Here is a 22,993-nt window from a genome sequence, read left to right as displayed (position 1 = left end):
TTTTGGTACATGCGCCCTAGTTGACTTACTGGACCATACAATAAAGGTACAGGGAGTATGTCCACCTTCATAGTGGGCATAAGGACTCAAGTGCTTTGCTTTCAAATCTCTACAACCACCACTCGTATCATATCATTTAGAATCATTTGGTGATATATGATTGACTCCAAAATGTGTACCTTATATTACCTATGGCTACCAATTGTTGCGAGGAGGCCTCAACGTATAACTCCAACTATAATGGGATATCATCACTAGCATCCTCCCTGATGTGTGAAATGTAGTACAATTTTCCTTTGTGCTGACACGAACAGGTGAAACCTCTAAAGGTGGAAGAAAGGTCTATGAAGGTTGTGTAGACACACCCATGGATGCAAACTTTATTTTGATGTATGCCAATTTGTTGCTTAGATTTTAGTTTTCATACAAACTCGTAATGATTTTTGGGTTTATTGAACTATGTTATAAGTACCTATGAATTTTCTAGGATAATAATATAATTTAAATACATTTATTTTAACTTATTTTTCTAACTTATATTCTACCTAAATAAACCCAAATTAAGTTATGAATTTATTTAGATAGTGCATAAAGTTATACGGAGCCCTAAATTAACTCTAATACAGGTTATTATCTAATTTAGTCAACTTAATAGGGTCACTAAAACAACCCCATATAACCTAAGTTGCCAACTAAAAAGTTCAACAAAACAACCCCCATATAATGAATCAATTCACTATGCAGTCAAACTATAAACATTAAACATACCAGCCACCAATTCAACCGCAAACCACCTCAAATTAGCCTCTAATTTCATTGTGGCTTTTCCCTAAACATGACACTTTCTATCCTACATATTATTATAAGCATATAAAGCAATAATTATAAAAAATAATTTCAAAATAATTTTATTGAGTAATGCAAATCCCTAGGGTAGAAGTGTCACATATGATCAAAACTAAAACATTAAACAAAATCAAGATCTAGTAAAATAATTACAAAGTGAAAACTAACATCAAGTCCTAACATAAAAAAGAAAACCAATCAACAAAAATATAATCCTAATTTCTGCCCCAATGTCATATCTTTACAGCACAACTCAACAAAAAGCCTATGCCTTGTCTTTAGCCTCATCATCCTCATGATGAACTCTGCTTCCAAACATACACCAAAAGACTAACAAAGATTGATAAGTTGAGGAAGATTTGTCACTTTGAATTAGGAAATTCAAGGATAAGAATCAAAAGTAGTTCCTAAGAACCTAGAGAGAGAAAATCCTCTCAATTGAAAAAATATCCAAATTCTAAATAATTCATTCTCCCTCAAATTTTTACAAAAGGTTCCTATTTATAAGCTTAGATGGGCAAGATGACATAAATTCCCACTAACAGTTAATATCCACTATAATTGACTCCTCACTAGCCCACTAACTAATTAAATTTCACTAAGAAGCCTAAGACACTAAATGCTGACCTAGGTAATTGGAAAGCCATCTGACTTATTTAATAAAATTAATAAAATGAAAATTACATAAAAAAATAAGATAATGAACTTATTTAATTATCCAGCCCCAAACTACTTAAATTCCAGCCCATTAATCCTTTTTCTTTATCATATGACTTTAGGCTTGTTAGTCTTTAATTTTACCTGGGCTAGTGAGGAGTCAATTCTAGTGGATATTAACTGTTAGTGAGAATTTATGTCATCTTGCCCATCTAACTAATTAAATTCCACTAAGAAGCCTAAAACACTAAATGCTGGCCTAGGTAATTGGAAAGTCATCTGACTTATTTAATAAAATGAAAATTACATTAAAAAAAATAAGATAATGGACTTATTTAATTATTCAGTCCCAAACTACTTAAATTTCAGCTCATTAATCCTTCATCTTTATCATATGACTTTGGGCTTGTTAGTCTTCAATTTTACCCGACTAGATTCACATCAAAAGCATTACATATTTATGTCATGTATATGGATCAACAGATAAGTAATTGCATAGTCAAGTATAGGGGTGGGTATGCGGACTGGTCCGGCCCGTTTAAGGCCCGGTCCGCGAAGTCCGCATTTTTAACGGGCCGGATAAATCCGGTCCGCGAAATAAATGGACTTAAATCTTCAAGTCCGTATCCGGCCCGTGAAGCCCGCGGATAAACGGATAAGTCCGCGGGCCCAATTAAATCTAAATTGTTTAAATGAATATTGACTCAGATTTTAAATTTCTTTTCCTTTATTTAACCTATAAAAACATGAGGAAAAAAAAACATATAAAATATACTTCTAATAATAACATCAAACATTGTAAATAATAAATCAAAGTCTTAAATAACAAAGTTTACACATTCTAAATTTCTAATAGAAATATTTAAGTCTCAATGCCTTTAAAATTTAAAGTCCAAGCATACCAACTATTAACCAAATATTAAAGTCTTACTACCTTAAAACTTTAAAAGTCTTAATACACAACCAAACAAATATAAAACATTTGTAAGTCCAAGTACATCAAAATCTAAATACCTTAAAACATCAAAGTCTTAATTAATATCTTAAAAACAAACATAAAATATTTGTAAGTCCAATTACATCTATCAAATATAATCAAGCATCTTCAATAATAAAATTTGAGTCCACATTTAAACGGGTAATCCGCGAGCTCGCGGATTAAATCCGCAAAATCTGCGGACTAAACGGGTCGGACCTAAAAAGTCCGTATGATTATACGGATTAAAAAAAATGGACCCGTTATCTGTGAAGTCCGCGGACTTACGGACCGGTCCGCGGACTCAAGTTCATATACCCACCCCTAGTCAAGTATTCCATAGTTTGTCATATACAACATTTATGATTCTCATCTATTCAACTCACAACCATTATGTTCACAATAATGCTATGAACATGAGCTTCCTAGACTATATGCATGTGGCACTAATAAAATATTTCAACACTTGCCTTAAGGCAAACAAAGAGTAGTCTAAGAGCACATGTCGAATCAAGCCATCTCAACACTCTACAATTGGAGGAGATACGTCAGGGTGCATTGGGATATTGGTGTCTTGTAAGTTATACCCATGCACTCAATCAAAAGGCATTAGAACTCCCAAACTTGGTTTTTCCCAAAGTTACGAATCCCTAAGATTTTACATAAGGGGGACCTTCCCTAACAACGTATATCGTATTATACCCATCACAAAACAAGTTATGCAAATGATACATGTCACACAAGATCTAATGCATATTCATATCATGTATTCATCATCACAAATTCATATCACATATCATATTTAAGTCATATCACTGTCAAGCAACAAGCCTAGACTTTATCCTGACAAAACCTCGACTTAAACTTTATATCATGTGACCATCACATGGCCCAAACACAAGCACAACACATTGTAGCATACTAGGGTAACATGTTCACGGTTCAAACATGACAATGTCCACAACATCATTTGATAACATCTCAAATAAAGTCATTATGAAATCATCTAATCATATTTAATACATCAAGCATAGTCAATAGGAGACTAACGTCAAACTAAACATTTAAAATTAATAAGTTAATTAGTCTCACAATATTATTGATATCACACATTAATTTCTTAAGCATCACTACCAAACTCACATCATAACTTATTCACAGTTGTTCGCTCCCATAATTTCTCTTTCCTAAACATTAATATATGTATCTCAAATTATTTTTAAGATCAAACACTTATGGGTAAAGTTATTCACCACCACCACTCGTAAGTTATATTTTCATAACAATTTTTTATGACCTTGTGTGATCCAAACACGATATCTAGAGCTATATACATGTTATCAAGTTGATTTTAATTTTATTAGAAAGTTAAGGAAATTATATACAACTTCTATGATCACCTCAGAAGTTGATTTTGCTATCTACTATTTATAAAAATTACAAAGCCACAACATTTGAGCCTAAATTTGACAACTTGATCTCAACTTACTAATTTGATCATAACTTGAGTTCTAGACTTCCCTTTATGATGTCTTTCACGTCCAGCTCAGAAAGGATAGAACCCTCTCTATAGTACCTGCACCTGGCAAGGCTGAGGTCACACTGAGGATGAAACAACATAAAAAAATGTTAAATGGCACCCGATGAAGCGCATTTGATGCTTGGTGCCAAAGGAATAGGAAACATTGAATAATCACACCTGACACTATAAACATGTGTCTAACGCAACACCAATTTGTAAAAACCTAACAAAATATGAGAAAATCACACAAGTTGAACTTTAAAACCCAAAGTCTCCACCCAACTAGTAAAAACATAGATTAATGCCTAAATCTACATATTATACCACCAATTACACAAGTCCAACATTAATTTCACTTATTCAAGCAATTAACATTAATTTTTACTTTACTCTATTAATCAAAGTTTCATACGGAAACTTCAAGCACATATTTCAATTTACACAAAATTGGTTACACATATATCTCAATCACCACAAATAAGACATATAAGAAGAATATGTAATACAAATTCACAGTTTAGACAGCAAATTTGGAATTTCTCCCTCACCAAATTCAAGAATAAAAAAGAGATTGGAGATCAATCTCACTACTTGGCGTACGATCCACACCCTAGAGCGAGATTACTCACTCCATGCTTATCTTGTTGAGAAATTGCAGACAAATACAAGCTTCTTGGGTGGTTGCCTACTAGATCTCATAATAGTTCCTTAGTTTCTTCAAAGCATAAAGGTAAAAGTGTAACTATGAAAATAAAAAGTGTAATCCTACTATGCTCACAACCTCTAATTTATAAAATTTCTCCTCCCTATATTTTATTTTTAAATAAAATATAATTAAAAATACATTTTTCCAAAATAATCTTCATTAAATAATTAATTAAAACATATATAATTAAATAAAATAACACTAATATTTCTAAAAACAAACCCTTAATTAAATTTTTTTTATTAATTTATTTAGAAAAGTTAGGGTGTTATACTGAACATGTTATATGCATAATCACAAAAGCTCTAAACCTTAAACACTTGGCATATCATGCACCCAATATTTAACCAGTTACAATTTTATATTATAACTAAAGAAGAACCAAGCTAAAACGAAACAAAAAAACAAATACTTAGAACTTCTTAAGTCAAAAGATGATCTTGAATTTCTCAAGTTTTGAAGTTTTAATGATAACAAATAAAATGTTTTTACAAGAGACAATGTCTTTGAAAAATGTTTATCAAACAAAGTATAAGATGTAGATCGTTTATAAGACGATGTGAATTAGACAAAACACAGTTTATCTCATATATATTAAATGTTCATTATTTATTAAGACTAACGACAAAATTTATTTTGAATACTTCATTCCTTAACAAATTAAACTAAAAAGTCATCTCGAAACTCACAAATCTGTTAAAGAGAAAAGAATCAAACTTTCTATTAGGATCAAGGACGAAGATCCCTTAAATCACAAAGAAAAGGAAATAAAGTCACTATTGCAGATGTATTACGTTAACATTACTTTTGCAAAGCTTTGTTTGGTATGAAAAAATGATGAGTAGCTTCCTTGATCAGATGAAGGGTATCATTTGGTGAAATGCATTTAATGTTTACATTAAATGAGTCAACGGTTGCCTGTCATTGTAAGGAAAAACGATGAAGACAAATAAAACAAACTTGTGAGTTGGACTTAAAGTGTTGCAACGATCATCTTCTCCAAGCTACTATATAAGAAGATTCAAAGTTCAAGAAAGAAAGATATATGTACTACAAGAGACATAACATACAAAAGAGACTTGTACAAAACATACATTCTATAAATTATACTTGTGTATTATCCTTATTCTTTCTTGTAAAAGTTTACTGCTCTATATTGATTATATAACATCTAAGTGAGACGAACATAACATTTGTGTAACATTCATAGCCATTGTTATAAGGTTGAGTTTGGAGAGCTTGTTTGTAAAAAAATACTTGTTTTGAGCTTGGAAATGCTTGACTGGAAAACAATACTTGATTGGTAAGTTTGGATAGGCATGTTATGAAAAAGATACTTAGGTAATTGCTTGAAGAGACAATTCAAGGAATACTTGATTTGTTGAAAGAATACTTATATCTTTGTTGAAAGATAGTAAAACTCAATCTGATTGAATTGAGAATTGGATTTAGTCTCAGTGGTTGAGATGAACCAATATAAAAATACCTAGTGTTTTGTCTAACCTCTTTTTGCACACCATCTAACTAGCATTACTACTTTATTATGAAAAATGTGCAAATTTTTTATACACATTATTCAACCTCATTTCTAGTGTTTATCTTTTCTCTATAGAACTCATTGGGTCGTAGTGGTGGCTAGAATGTGTGGATGTTGTCAAATTTGTTGACGTCACCAAAAAGCTGGGATGCTCGAGTTGACCTGAGTAAGAAGGTGGGAGCATGAGGTGATGTTAGGAGTAGAATAGAGTCGTTAGAGAGAAATGAGAGAACAAGATAGAGAGTTCAAACTTACTTCTCTTTAGGAACCCTATTAAAAAACCATACTATGTCGGTTTTGCTTTTAATTGACATAGAATGATAATTCTATAATAGGTGCATTGTCACCTAGCATAGAAAGGTTGGGATAAGTTACTTTGACACACCCCAACATATTTTATGTCAGATGTTGTCTCACCTGCATTTTTTATGTTGGTTAATTTTATAGCCAACATAGAAAGGTTCGTTATATTACAAGTTTGTCATCACGTCACTTTCTTTGTTGGTCGATTACAATTGACATAGAATCCCTTCATAGAAACGTAATTTTGCACTAGTGTAAAAATAACTCATATTTTGATGTTGATCAATTCTTGAACCTAACACTTAAATATATTCAAGTCCAACAACTAAATTTATAGAAGGTGGGGAGGAGTAAGGTCCAAGTACATAGTCATGAGATACACATAATTTAATTGTGTATCTCATTACTATGCACTTGAACCTTACCCTTTTTCACCTTCTATAAATTTAGCTGTTGGACTTGAATATATTCAAGTGTTTGATTCAAGAACTGATCAACCTCAAAATCTGAGCTATTTTTACATTGTTACAAACTCACGTTTCAATGGTGAAATTCTATGTCAATTGTAATCTATTAACATAGAAAATGACAAAATGACATACTTGTAACATTAAACCTTTCTATGTTGAGTGTATATTCAAGAACTTTGACAGCAATACATTTGAGTGTCAAATTCAATTGCTGTCAAATTCAAGAATTGATTAATTATTAAATAACATTTATTGAATTTTTTTTAATAATTTAAGTTTAAATGTAAATATTTTCATTATTTTCTTTCAGAAAAAGAAAATAATTAATACCTAATCTTTTAACAATGCAAACCTTTCTATGTTGAAGATAGATTCAAGAACTTTGACATGAATAGATTCGAGTGTCAACTTCAAGAATTGATTATAATTAAAAAGCATTTATTGAATTTTTTTAATAATTTAAGTTTAAATGTAAATATTTTCATTATTTTCTTTCATAAAAAGTAAATAATTAATACCTAATCTTGTTTCGATATTAGTATTATGGAAGCAAAGGTTAATTGGGATACCAAAATTTTCACAATAAAAGCATAAAAACTACGTTAAAACTTTGGTTAGTTAAGGATAAAGGTTAATCAATTTAGAAGTTATCTATATTTGGTGGAGGGTGATCACTTAAGCTAACTCTTTGAAAAAGCAATAGAAATTATTTTTTAAGCAATTACCTTATAACAATAACAGTAATAATTAAAGCTAATTAGTATAGATAATATATTCTTGACGCCATGTCCTTAACGAAGAAGAAAAGAAAATGTCAATAAGAGTAAAAAAAAAGAATAAAATTGATAAATAAATTAAGAAAAAAGCAAATATAGAGTAATATATTTCCTCTTTAATTAATTAATTTACTTTCAAAATTCATTATTCTTTTACTCTCATGCATTTATATTTTCTTTTCTTCTTCATTAAGGACAAAATGACAATTATAATATCTATATTTATTAGTTTTAATTATTATTATTAGTTATTATTATGAGGTAATTGTTTAAAAAACAATTTTCGGTGCTTTTTCGAAGATTAACTCTCTTAATCACCCTTCACCAATATAGCTTCTAAATTGACTAACGTTTATCCTTAATTAACTAAAAATTTAGTAAAAAAATTTATGCTTCCAGTAGGAATTACCTTGAAATATATACATGATGTTAAAATTTTGATTTTAATTTATGTTTTTAAAACCAGAATATAATAGATCCACCAATTAACTTGCACGATGTTTGACCCAAACAAACCACAAAAACAATTCTAAGAAAAATCGTCCTTAAAATTGGTAAAAGTGATAAAATTTGACTATTATGTGACAAAAATATGATTCACAACAAATCTGTGAAAATTTATTAATACAATACTTTTTCTTTAAAACTGAAAAATCAATCTAAGGTATTTATCATTTTCTTTTTCTTTTGTTCTAGATGTATTGTGTTAATAAACAATGTTGTATATTGTTGAAACTTATATTTAAGTATTATAACATGTTTTATTTGGACTTCTGTATATATTTAGAATGTTAAAGTCTTACAAAAAATTGTTTTTAAAATTTAGTGTTGTTAAATTATGATCTTATGTTTGATATTATTATTATTATTATTATTATTATTATTAATTCAAAAATGGCTTGATCATAACTAATATATTGAGCAGTTCAATGAACAAATATCCATTTTAACAAATTTTGATTTTAAGGGTAAAACAAATGGGGCTTTAGTTTCCCATATCTAACCAAACATCTTATTTTATATTTCCTTTTCTCCTCAATTTATTTACAAATTCATTATTGTTTACTTTAATTAGCAAAACAAAATTGAAACATGATGGTTTCAAAGGTCCTCATCTCTTAAAAGAACAAAAACTTCATTTTAGAAAAAATAGGATATGGTGATAAACATGATTAACATGTAGAGGCTTGGTAAGAGACATACCTGGAGATTTATAATGACAACTTTACCCCACCATGAAGTGCTTTCAAAGACAACTTACATGCTGGAATTATATGTAAACTGCATTGATATTTAAATCATGATATATCAAATGAAAATATAGCAAAGCAAAACATTTTCGAAAGATAAGGAATATTAATCTTGTACAGCTATATTGATATTACCTTCAAAGACATGATATATGCCAATAGTTTTACTTTTTAAGTTGGTTAAATGTATCACTAGCATAATCTAACCATTTAATGGTTATAAAATAAACAATACAAACCCACCATCAGCAAATTCTAATTATGCTATAAAATTCCCCCACCCCCACCAAAATAGTAAGATACTTATTAAACTTTACCACACATGCAACCATTGATAGGATTATACATACAACTATATATATTAGAGAGGATTCAAGCTCGTGGACCATTCATTTTGGGAGAGACTAAGCAAAATATGCAGATCCCGTTCACTTATCTGTCTAGAAATCAATTTCTCAGTACACTTAAGATTACTGGAATTGTAATACAACTTGAGCTTATTCAACCATACAGTATCTGTTTGTAAAGTGAAGACTTCTTAAATTTTATAGAAACTACATTACAATCATATTTTTAATTGATGTGGGGTTTCAACTCTTTGAGAACCAACATCCCGATAATTGAATGTTTCATTCTTTTTAAGATACTAAAAAATTAAATTTGATATATCATAATTAAAATAGGTGGCTTTCCAATACATTCTTACGACCACCAAAGTTATGGTTTAAAGTGTGTCAATACAAGTATTCTAATATCTTAGGATATATTTTAATATTATTTTGAAATTTGAGTTTAGAACTTAACTCTATTCAACAAAATAACTCCCATAAAATGAGTTAGTTCATTATACAGTCAAACCATAAAAACATAACAGCCACCAATTCAACCCCAAACCACCTCAAATTAGCCCCAATTTCATTGTGACTTTCCCCCGAAGATGTTATATGCACAATCACAAAGCCTCCAAACTATAAACATTTGACATATCATGCACTCAATATTTAACAAAACAACAATACTTGTTGCAATAATTATAACTTTAGATTAGAACACCAAAGAAGAACCAAGAAAAAACGAAGCAAAAAAATAAAACAAAACAAATACCTACGATGATAGAATTTGTGGTTATTGTCGGATTTGTGGACGTCACCAGAGAGTTACGATGATAGAACTAACCCACGCAAGAAGGTGGGAGTTGAAGGTGATGTTGGCATCAGAATAGGGTCACAGAGAGAATGAAACAGTGAGAGCGAACCTACTTGTCTTTGGGCGCCCTATTGAAAAACTATGCTATGTCGATTATGCTTTTCGTCCGCATAGAATGATAATTCTATAATAAGAGCAATGTCAGCCAACATAGAAAAGTTGGGATAAATTACTTAGTTGACACATCCAACTTATTTTATGTTTGATGTTGTCTCACACTCTCACTTAACATAAAATGTGTTTTTTTTTTTTTTTTTATGTCAATTAATTATACACACAACATAAAAAGGTTTATTATATTATAAATTTGTCATCACATCACTTTCTATGTTAATGTATTATAGTTAACATAAAATCTCATCATATAAACATGATTTTGCACTAATATAAACATAACTTAAATTTTGAAGTTGATCAATTCTTGAATCTAACACCTAAATATATTTAAGTTCAACAACTAAATTTGTAGAAGGTAGAGAAAGATAAGGTTCAAGTACATAGTAATTATTGAGATACACAAGAATTTGGTCCAAAGTGACTCTTAAGGGAATCAAATTATGTGTATCTCATAACAATGTACTTGGACCTTACTCCTCTCTCCACCTTCTATAAATTTAATTGTTGAGCTTGAATATATATATTCAAGTATCAAATTCAAGAATTGATCAACCTCAAAATCTGAATTATTTTTACATAAGTACAAAATCATGTTTTTACCATGAAATTTTTATATTGATTGTGATTTATTAACATAAAAAGTGACGTGATAACATACTTATAATATTGCAAACCTTTTTATGTTGGATGTAGATTTTAGAACTTTGACATGAATACATTTGAGTGTCAAATTCAAGAATTAATTATAATTACATGTATTGAAAGTATTTTAATAATTAAGTTTAAATATAAATATTTTTTTTCCAGAAAAAGTAAATAATTAATACCTAATCTTGCTTCGATATTAGCATTATGGAAGCAAAGGTTAATTGGGATACCAAATTTTTCTTATGTCTAAATTCATAAATTTCTATATGTCAATGTATTCCTAAATTTATTTTTTAAAAAAAAAAAACGCATATGGAACATGAAAAGCTTTTATTATTATTATTTTTTAAGAAAGAAATGACTAATTTATATTTAAAGTGTGGAGGTTCATCTTATAAGAAATAATAATTTTTTATTAATTAATAAAAAAGAAAGTAATTATATATATATATATATCATTAAAGATAACTTTGTTCTTTTTAAATAGAATCACTGAGTGTCTCTCTGTAATTATTTTATATAACTTCATGCTCAACACTAATTAACAAGTTCATATCTATAATAATAAAATAAAAAATGTCTACGGTTTTTCATTTCATAAGAATGAATTCAAACGACATCATATCAAACAATTTTCAGTTATCATTATGAATCAAATTTTTGTCAATCTTTTATAATTTTACCTATATTTTCCTGATATTAGTTTTAGAGTTAATCACCTATACATTGTCAGTGTAAATTTTTTTTACACTGGTAATCAATTATATCTTTTAACTGTGTCATGTCACTGTAAACACATTTACTTTTAACAGTGACATGACACAATTAAAAGATATAATTAGTTACCAGTGTAAAAAAAACTTTACACTGACAGTAATAGGTGATTAACTCTTAGTTTTATGATTTATTTGAATTGGTAGCCCAATTCACTATGGTCCAGATTGACTTTCAAAACATAGAGTAAAATCAAATTTTCAAAATGAAAGTATAAAAACTACGTTAAAAATTTGGTTAATTAAGGATAAAGATTAATTAATTTAGAAGTTATCTATCTATCTTTGGTGGAGGGTGATCACTTCAGCTAAATCTTTAAAAAAAATGCCATAGAAATTGTTTTTTAAACAATTAACTAATAATAACCCAAGCTAATTAATATAGATATTATATTCTTGTCACCATGTCCTTAACGAAGAAGAAAAAAAAGAAAGCAAATATAGAATATGAGGATTTCCTTATTCTATATTTCCTCTTTCCTTAATTTATTTTCAAAATCTATTAATCTTTTACTCTCATGCATTGACATTTTCTTTTCTTCTTCATCAAGGACAAAATCACAATTATAATATATATCTATGTTTATTAGCTTTAATTATTATTGTTGTTATTATAAGGTAATTTTTTAAAAAACAATTTATGGTGCTTTTTTGAAGAGTTAACTCTCTTAATCATCCTTCACCAATAATAGAAAAATAACTTCTAAATTAACTAACCTTTATCCTTAATTAGCTAAAAAAATTAGTGAAAATCTGATGCTTCCAATAGGAATTACCTTAAAATATATACATGATGTGAAAAATTTGATCTTAATTTATGTTTTTAAAACCATATTAGACCCACTAATGAACTTACACGATGTTTGACCCAAACAAACCACAAAAACAATCCTAAGAAAAATCGTCCTTATCAAATCGGTAAAAGTGGTGAAATTTGACTATTATGTGACAAAAATATGATTCACAACAAATCTTGAAATTTATTAATACAATATTTTTTCTTAAAAAAATGAAAAACTAATCTAATGTATTTATCATTTTTTTTCTTTTATTTTAGATGTATATTGTTGTTAATAAACAATGTTGTATATTTTTAAAACTTATATTTAAGTATTATAAAATATTTTATTTGTAGTTCAGTGTATATTTTGAATGTTAAAGTCTTATTAAAAAAATTGTATTTAAATATTTTTATTGTAAAATTATGATATTATGTTGATAAATAATAATAATAATAATAATATTATTATTATTATTAATATTATTATTATTATTATTATTATTATTAATTCAAATATGACTCGATCATAATTGAATATTGAACCTTCAACTAATATATTGAGCAGTTCAATGAACAGATTCTATTTTAACAAATTTCGATTTTAAGGATTAAACAAATGGGGCTTTATAGTTTCCCATCTAACCAAACATCCTATTCTATATATTTCCTTTCCTCCTCAATTTATTTATCAAAATTAATTCTTCTTTACTTTAATTAGCAAAATAAAATTGAAGCGTGATGGTTTCAAAGGTCCCCGCCTTTTAAAAGAACAAAAACTTCATTCTAGAAAAAATAGGAGATGGTGAGAAACAGGATTAACATGTAGAGTAGGCTTGTAAGAGACATACCTGGAGATTTATAACTACAACTTTACCCCACCATAAGCTGCAACCTGCATGCTAAACTGCATTGATATTTTACTCATGATATATATATATATATATATCAAGTTAAAATATAGCAAAGCAAAACATTTTTGGAAGATAAAGAATATCGATCTTGTATAGCTCATGTTCATATTCCCTTCAAAGACATGATATATGCTAATAATTTTATTTTTTTTAAGTTGGTTGAATGTATCACTAGCATAATTTGATAATTTAATGGTTATAAAATAAACCATACAAATCCACCAACAGTAAATTCTAATTATGCTATAAAACTGCCCCAAAGTAGAAAGATACTTATTAAACGTTATCACACACATGCAAAAATTGCTAGGATTATACATACAACATTATTAAAGATATTCAAGCTCGGGGACTACTTATTTTGGGAAAGATTGAGCAAAACATGCAGATTTCATTCCCTTATCACTCTAGAAATCAATTTCTCAGTACACAGAGTGGTAAAGCTTTTGCATTTTGCCACAAAACTTGAGTTATCTCAACTAAACAAAATTAGTTTGTAAAATGAAAGCTTCATATATTTTATAAAAACTACATTATAGTCATAATTTTAATTGACGTGGGGTTTCAACTCTTTGAGAACTAGCATCCGGACAATTGAATGTTTCATTCTTTCTAAGACACTAACGAATTAAGTTTTATGTCACGATTAAAGTGTGGATAGGTTTACTGCGATTTAGGATACTTTCCAATGCACTTTCACTATCAAGGTTATGGCTTTAAGTGCGTCAATCCAATTCCAATATAGGTTATAATTTAAACCATTTTAAAATTTTAGTTTAAAACTTAACTATACAAAATTAACTTCTAAAGTGAAAAATATAGGCAAATTTCATCAACACTGCATTGGTCATACATCTCTATTCTATGTAGGGTGTATTATCTCCATGAGAGTCAAAATCCTTATATTTATACTCTTTAATGTTTTACTTCATCTTTCTAATCAAACCCTTTTTTGAGTATAGCCTTTTTCAAAATACTAACAACCAATTTTGATAATATGCAATTAAATCATATCAAGACTACTTGCAATTAAGATAACTTTTCAACATGATGCTTATTAGGTCTATTTAAAAAATAAAGACTTGATCTATTTTTATATATTTCATAATAAACAATTAAGTAAATGTAAGTGGACAAACAGATGAGAAAAGCGAATAATAGAAATAAGTATAAGAAAGTACCAAAAACAAATGGAGGAAAAAGTAAAACAAAGTTGTTGCATGATAAAGATTCATCTCCATTTGGACGCATTGCATCCTAAACAAAAGGGAATCAGAAATATGGAACCAAAAGAAATTTATCAACATGTTCATAATCATTTCCCTTGGCACAATTATTTTCAAAATCATTAACAATTGAAATCAACAACTAGTCAATGTCACTTAATGGTTAGCTTGGTTAAAGACAATAAAGTTCAATAAAAACCTTCATTTAGATCCCGATATAAGGTCTTGTGACTCTTGTCTATGTTTAGTGAGTGTTTGTGAAATTTGTGCTATGTGATGTCTTGTCTATAGTATATTATGAATTTGGTATCGTATATTAGAGATGCCAAAGGTCCCCACCAGCCCCACTAAGCCACAATTCACATAGGTTAGGGTCAAAAAAATCTAAATGACCAAAAGATTCGCTTAAAAACACACACATGGTAAAAAGTTCGTATAGATTTGTGAGTTAGGGTCAATCCATGAACCTTAAATTTTAAAATATTTATTTTATTCTTAAAAAGTCAGCTTAAAACATTTAATAGATCAATCCGTTATATGGTTTGATCAATCAATATATATGAGCTAATTAGCTCACTTTATTTTTTAACTATAAATAAATCATTAAATGAAGATAAATTTATTTTATAATGAAATCAATATTAATTTGTTATTGTTTATATTATTTGACCAAGACAGAAAATTAATTTCAATGAATCTAGAAGTCAATGGACACAACCTATTCACTTGATGCTTATGTAATCCATTCCCCCAAAAATTAAATAAATTGTTGTTTCAAGGTCTCATTTTTAAGATAGGAATTTAATTAGAATACATTAACAGTGTTATTTTTTTCATTCTTATTTAATAATTTTTTATACTTATATGGTACAATTTTTTTAAAAACATTAATAGCATATATGAAAATTAAACAATAAAAATCATATTATTAGTGAGAGTTTAGTTTTTAATATAATTAAAATTTAAAATACAAAATAAAAACATTCAAAATTAAAACATCTATAATTAGTTCATAAAAATAAATAATATAAACAATTAATTATATCTAATGGGGAAAATGCATATTTAAAAAAATTAATAATATAAAAAGTCGACATTTAAACAAAATAAATTTGCTATTTGTTTATGACCGAAGACATTTAAACAAAATAAATTTACCACTGATTCCTACTTCATTTATTATATCGATGGAAATTAATTTTAACGACAAAATCCAGAAACATATTTTTCCAACGCCAAGTATTGTGGTTCTTCAAATGAACAATTTTTTTTTCCCATAGAAGCATGGGTTGACTAATCAAAATGCCATAAAAGAAATATTATAATATAGAAAAGGCAAAATATACCTAATATTATGTCCATTTTTTCTTTTCTCTCTTCGATGTATAGTTCTTGTGGCGAGCAATTATACGTATTACGTATTACGTATACAGCGATTGGTAATGCTTCAGGAATTTGCACTGTCAACAACAGAAAAAGTACGAAGCTCCTTAATCAGCAATATGCATGGATATAATATATATAAGAAAAACCCAACTTACAAATATCATGAATTTACATGCCAACAAAAATATTCATGGACTTATTATACAAAATAGTATCAAAATTAACTACAATGTTTTCAGAAAAAATATCCTATAAATTGTGTTCTAAAAATTTCTTAAATCAAAATAGATTGTAACTTACGATTATGCATGCATGCCCTATTAATTTGACTTCTTCAAACTTCTTACCCATAACTCGATCGTATCTAAATTGCACATTTAAGGTCAGAAACATGTTGAAGTCTAAAATAATATCTAATAGAACAGAGCTAGGAGGAGAGGAAAAAGAGAAGGTATATGAATAATTGTGTTAAGAAGAGAAAATATTTGTTGGTGTGTCTCAACAAAGTTTTGCAATCTCTTATATAGTGTTCAACTGTTCATGCATAAGTTACGTTTGACCCGATAATAGATGGTCATTAATTTTAAATTAATTATAATCAAGTTAATAAAAAAAAGAATGTTAATAAAAGGCTAAAAATCATATTTTTGATTCTTTATTTTATATTTTAGATTTATTTTTAATATTTTATTAATTAAAATATTTATTTTATTTCTTTATCTTTAATATTTAGATTGATTTGATTCTTTTAAAATAATAATCATTTTTAATTTTACGATATGATTTTAAATTAACTTTTTATTTTAAAAAAATTATAAATACAGTGCAAATCATGTACAAATTATATTTAATGAACAATTAAAAAATAATACAAAATTATTTTTTTTAATTACTTTTTAGACTTATTTTTATATAATTTTCATTATGTTTATAATTTTTTTTAGTTTGAACTTCAAATACGTTTAACAATTTTCATATATAAGAATTTAATGAGACAAATTTTAAATATTAAATTTATAAAAAAATTCAAAATCATATTTCAAAATCATATTTCAAAATCATATTTCAAAATTAATTTTTTAAATAATATACATAATCATATAATCAAGTAATAAAAACAAATCATTATTAAATATAAACCACTTCTTACTATATAAATAACATAAAGTCAATATTTTTCATATCCTAGAACAAAAGTGAAAACTGTTCCATATCCTAGAACAAAAGTGAATATTCAAAATTATCTTTAATGATAACAATCATTATTGTTTTTCCAAAACATTTTGTTCTTGCAGATTATTTGCTTTTTAAAAGTCCTTCCATCCATATATTAAATAAATGACATAAAGTCAATATTTTTTATAAGTATAAAAATATAAGTATAATATATATAGATATATATCTATTTGATATATAGTTACATACAATTTTAATATTAATTTAGAATGAGATTTAACAATATATTTTATGTAATTATAGTTTATATTCATACTTTTTAACAATATATCACTACAACAAAATTGTCATATAGTGACACACACTCTATAGTGACATTATACATATCACTAAAAATTACTTTTACCTACACAATAACTACAATATATGTTGGTGTATTATTAAAAAGTGTTTTGGTATTAACTATAGTGACATATAAAATATGTTGTTAAATCTCATTTAAAATTAACACTAAAATTTTATATAATTATATGTCAAATAGATATATATCTACATATATTGTATCTATAGTAACACTTTTTGTATGTCATTATAAAATATATATTACTATATAATAATTTTCTTGTTATGATTATTTCATAAAATTCACAGTTATCTTTAATGACAATAACAGCAAGTCATCATTGTTTTGTCATCTCTAAAAATACCGAAACATTCCATGTTTCGTTCTTTCAGATTCTTTGCTTCTTAAAAGTTCTTCCATCCACATATTACAACACAACATTCTTTTTTTTGTTCGACCTAATCACTTAAGATCTCATGGATACCGAATCCCATCTTCACCTCTAAAGTGTAGATGCTAAGCTTACTTGAGAATGCAAGGAATTCAGCTTTCAAATACTGGGAAAAAAATAGAAAGAAAAAGAAAATTCATATCACAATACACAAAAAAAAAAAAAAAAAAAAAGACAATTTGCTTTATAAGCGGTTAATTTTTTCTTTATTTCATAAAAAGTCACCAAGATAATATTAATTATATTTTTAGTCTGTCTATTTGTTTTTAAAATTTAATTTGATTCTATTATTTTAAAATGGTTCAGTTTAGTTCTTTTATTTTTTTTTTAAATGTTCAATATTATTTTTTGTTTAAATCGATACTAATAATGTTAATGAAATTGAGCAAAAGGACAATGTTAAACATCTTTTGAAAAATACACGATCAAATTGAATCATTTAAAAATAGTCGGACCAAATTGAACATTTTATAAATAAAGAGATTCAATTAAACAAAATTATACAACATTTTTTTTATCAAGATAAATTTGAATTTTCTTTTACTTATTTAATAATTTCTTTTATTAAATAATGCTTTCATTTTGTGATTTTTTTTAATTCCAAGTAATCAATTTGTTGTCATGATCTTGTTAATTTAATTAAAAGAATATTTAATTCATTTAGACAAAAAAATGTTAGAAATTATTTTATTAAATTTGGTCTTATTATTGTTAAAGTGTTCAAATTAGTCTTACTATTTTTAAAGTGTTCAATTTGATCTCATTATTTTTAAAATGTTTAATTTAGTCATCTAATTTTTAAACAATATTTAATGTTATCTTTTTATTTAATTTCATTAACGTCATTAATTTTAATTTGGACGTAATAGTAAGATTTAACATTTTTTGAAAGTTAAAGACATAGTTTTAAAAACCGGACCGGTCATCGAACCGGTTAAGGTATTGGGTTAGTGGGTCAAAGGTTGAACCGGTGGGTCACTGGTTGAACCGCATGACTCGATTTTTATTTATTTTTATTAAAAAATATTCATATTAAATATATTTATACTTATAAATTTTAATAAATTCATATCTTATTTTAAATTTAAATTTTTCTATCTTATTTAAAATTATTTTTATTTTTATTTTGTAAAAAAATACATAAAAAAATTACATGTTAAACGGTATATTAATACAAATTAAAAATATAAATAATATGTACATATATAATATGCTTGCAATTAATATCACAAAATAATATATGTAATATTTACATAGATATTGAATTATTAAATATATAATTTAAAATTAATAATATACTATAAAAGTTATTTAAGTTGTATATATTGCAAACAAATATATTAGAACAAGTAGTCATTGTTACATTTAATAAGACTCCTTGTTTTTTCATTAAGAGATTCAATTTTCATTATTATTTTTGTGATTTATGGTCCTTTAAAAAATTTATAAAAAAAAAAAGTGGTTGAACCGGTTCACCGGTTGAACCGGAAAATTGACCGGTTCAATCCGGTTTGAAACGGGTTGACTGCATAACCGATCCAACTTCAGATTCGGACCGGCTGGACCACCGGTTCCCGGTCCAACCGGTCCGACCGGCCGGGTCGGTCCGGGTTTTAAAACACTGGTTAAAGAACCAAATTGAACCTTTTAAAAATAATGAAACTAAATTGAATCTTGAAAATAAATAAAAAGATTAAAAATATAGTTTAACCTAATTTATCATTATCTTTTTTTATTTTTGAGATTTTTATTATATATTTTTAATTTTAGCTATATCTATACTAGATATAAATCTACAATGTATAAATGAAATATTGATTTTGTAACTTCTTTTTTTTTTTTTTTTTAGATTATTATACCCCCTAAAACTATTTCCCTCGCTATTTTTTTAACTTTTATGTAAGCTCTAATTTTATTATTGAAACTATTTTTTATTTTGTACTTATTTTTATGTTTTTAGATTATTATACCTCCTATAACTATTTCACTCATTATTTATTAGAATTTGACTTCTCTAAAATGAGGAGATTTTGCATTAAAGGATAAGTATAATAATAACTATTGATTTAAAATCAATTGTGAATATAATAATTAATTTTAGATTTTATTATAAATGTATTAAATTTTATCACAACTCTCAATCATTGATTTTTAATCAACAATTATCATTACACTTTATCTTCTAAAGTATATCATTTGCTTTAGAGGAGTCAAATCCTATTTTTTTAACTTCTAAATAATCTCTGGTTCTATTTTTAAAATAATTTTTATTTTTAAATTATTATTTTTTTATTATTTTTATCTATATCAATACTATATATATAATCTACATCTATATTTATATTATATGTAATCAATACCATATATAAAGGAAAAACTTGTTGTGTAACTTCTTTTTTATCTCCACTTTTTGAAACAATTATTTTCCTTATAATTATCTCAATCACTATTATGTAACTTCAATATTATTTATATTTACCACCAAGGTTAGCTTAGTAGTGGAAGCATTTGGGTAGTATGCACAATATCCTAAGTTTGAATCTCTTGTAGTCATTATAGTTCTTACATCTCAAAAAAATATTATCTCTAATTTTTTGGACTCCTATTTTTTTTATGTATATTTATATCTATACCATATATAATCAATATCTATATCTATGCCTGTATTTTTTAAATATATAGAATCGATACTTCTATCTATACAACTATACTACATATAAAGAGAATAGTGATTGTGTAACTCCTTTTCAGTTTCTACTTATTTGAGATCATTAGATCTCCTATAATCATTTGATCACTCATTATTATGTAACTTCTATTTTTCTTTATTTTTATTTTTAAATGTGTATTTATTTTAGATTTCAACTATTTATTTTACTTTTCTCTATATCTATACACTATATATCCTATGTCTATATTTATAAAGTAGATTCTGATTTTAAAAAAAGAAAAGGATATTGATTGCGTAACTTCTTCATGATTTGCACTTTCTTTAAATTATTATATCTCCAATAATTATTTTACTCACTATTATCACTTCTAAATTTTCTGTATTTTTATTTTCAAATTTATATATATATATATATATATATATATAATTTCTATTTTTTTATTTTATTTTGATCTACATCTATAATTTATAACTATTAAAAAGGGAATATCATCTATTTGTGTACACACTTCTTTGATATTTTTATTATGCTTAATTATATTTATATAAACTAGTGAAATTGAGATATTTCATGTCTTTATTTGTAATTGTATTTTTATTGAAATAAAAAAAGTAACTCATTTATTGGACTAATTTTCTTATTAGTATCTCATAAAAAAAGAATTGCTTATAGGTATAAATTAAGTATTTGTATTACATTTGTGACACTCTTTACCTCTCATGCATATTCATTAATATAAAAACAATAGTTTAAAAAAATACTTCATTAACTAACTGAAACTTAAAGGAAAAGGTGTCACATTACAACTTTCCAAATAACAAGACCAAAAACAACTAAAAGTAATTACAAAGATCACTAACTGAAGTTGAAATAACTTAAAAGAAACTAATCTCCTAAAGAAATGATAAAAGAAAGATAATTCCTAATTAAAGCCTTGATGTCATACCCTATCAGAGGGATCTCAGCATAAACCCCAAACTCCTCCGTAATTAAATTTACCTGCATAACATATCAAAACAAGACAACAAAAAAAGGGAGTGAAAAAATCTCACTCAGCTACCAATGTAGAAAATGGTCAAGTAATCACACACATACAATAAAATAATATATAACATACATGTGATTCAACAATAATTATTTCATTTATAACATTATAGCAGTTAAAACAATAATCATTCATTCATATTCTATCATATCACATCTAATCATATATCAATGTCACAATTTAAACATAATTGGTATGCTATGTTCATGTAAGGATAAAGATTCTCCTTACCACATGCATGTGACACTAGTAAAACACTTTATCCTCACTCGAAGGCCGAGTAGCCTAGGAGTTCATGTCGGGTCAAGCCATCACAATACTTTACACTAGAAGAAAATACATTAGTGGCGTGTCGGGATAATTATGTTGACCAAGTTTCACCCCATGTACACAAAGTAGCAAGACTAGGGCTCCTAAACCTAGTTATCTCCAAGGTCATGAATCCCCAAGCTTTTACACAAGGGAGACCTACCATGGCAAATTATTTCACATCATACTCATCACAAAAACACGTAATGCACATGATGTATGTCATATAGACTATATACATGGTCACATAATTCATATTCACACAGTTTCACATTTCACAAGTCACATCACTACTAAGATATACTTAGTCGTATTCACATGATCACTAACACTTATCCCATATCTCATATTAACATCTCATATATTCTCAATTCCCAACACAACATACAATTCTTATGTAAATTAACTAATTCATATAATTACTCGATCAAGGCTAACTCTGTTAATTATACATTTTATGCACATGCATAGGGAAGTGCCCAACATGGGTGCCTTGCGCTTGACATGATCGAGGCCACAAGCCCTTAAAAGGATCATGCATGATGTGACTTTTCCAACACCTGGCAAATTTCACACAGGGAGCCCCTTAAGCTTCTGCACTTGGCATGACCAAGCTCATGTTTGGAATCAACAATGTTGTGAGCATTTTTGTGACTTTCATGCCTGGTGTGCACCTTTTCATGCCCAACGTGATCATCATAGAGGGCCCTGTGTTATACTCACACTCAATAGCCTCAATTAATGCCCAACGTGGTATCAATAAAGTTCATTTTGCATAATTTGCAAATCACACTTACAATAATTCTCACAAGTTACACAAATTCATTTTATTAAAAGAGTCTTTATAGTCTAATTAATTTGCTCTTATTAAATATTTTTCTATATGAAATTGTTTTTCCAATAATT

General features: G+C 26.9%; 1 long non-coding RNA gene across 1 annotated transcript; it reads right to left on the bottom strand.

Annotated features, from left to right (window-relative positions):
* Nucleotides 1-2,212: 2,212 nt before the first annotated feature.
* On the bottom strand, nt 2,213-10,486 carry LOC145954431 (uncharacterized). Its single transcript, XR_014431633.1, has 3 exons — nt 10,148-10,486; nt 8,997-9,074; nt 2,213-6,406 (listed from the first exon to the last, which is right to left on the bottom strand). It is a non-coding gene; the product is annotated as an uncharacterized LOC145954431 (long non-coding RNA).
* Nucleotides 10,487-22,993: the final 12,507 nt, after the last annotated feature.

Source organism: Cajanus cajan, chromosome 2 (genome assembly GCF_000230855.2).
Source record: "Cajanus cajan strain Asha chromosome 2, NIPB_CcT2T_4, whole genome shotgun sequence".
In the NCBI taxonomy this organism is placed as follows: Eukaryota; Viridiplantae; Streptophyta; class Magnoliopsida; order Fabales; family Fabaceae; genus Cajanus; species Cajanus cajan.
This window is presented reverse-complemented; position numbering and strand designations above follow the sequence as displayed.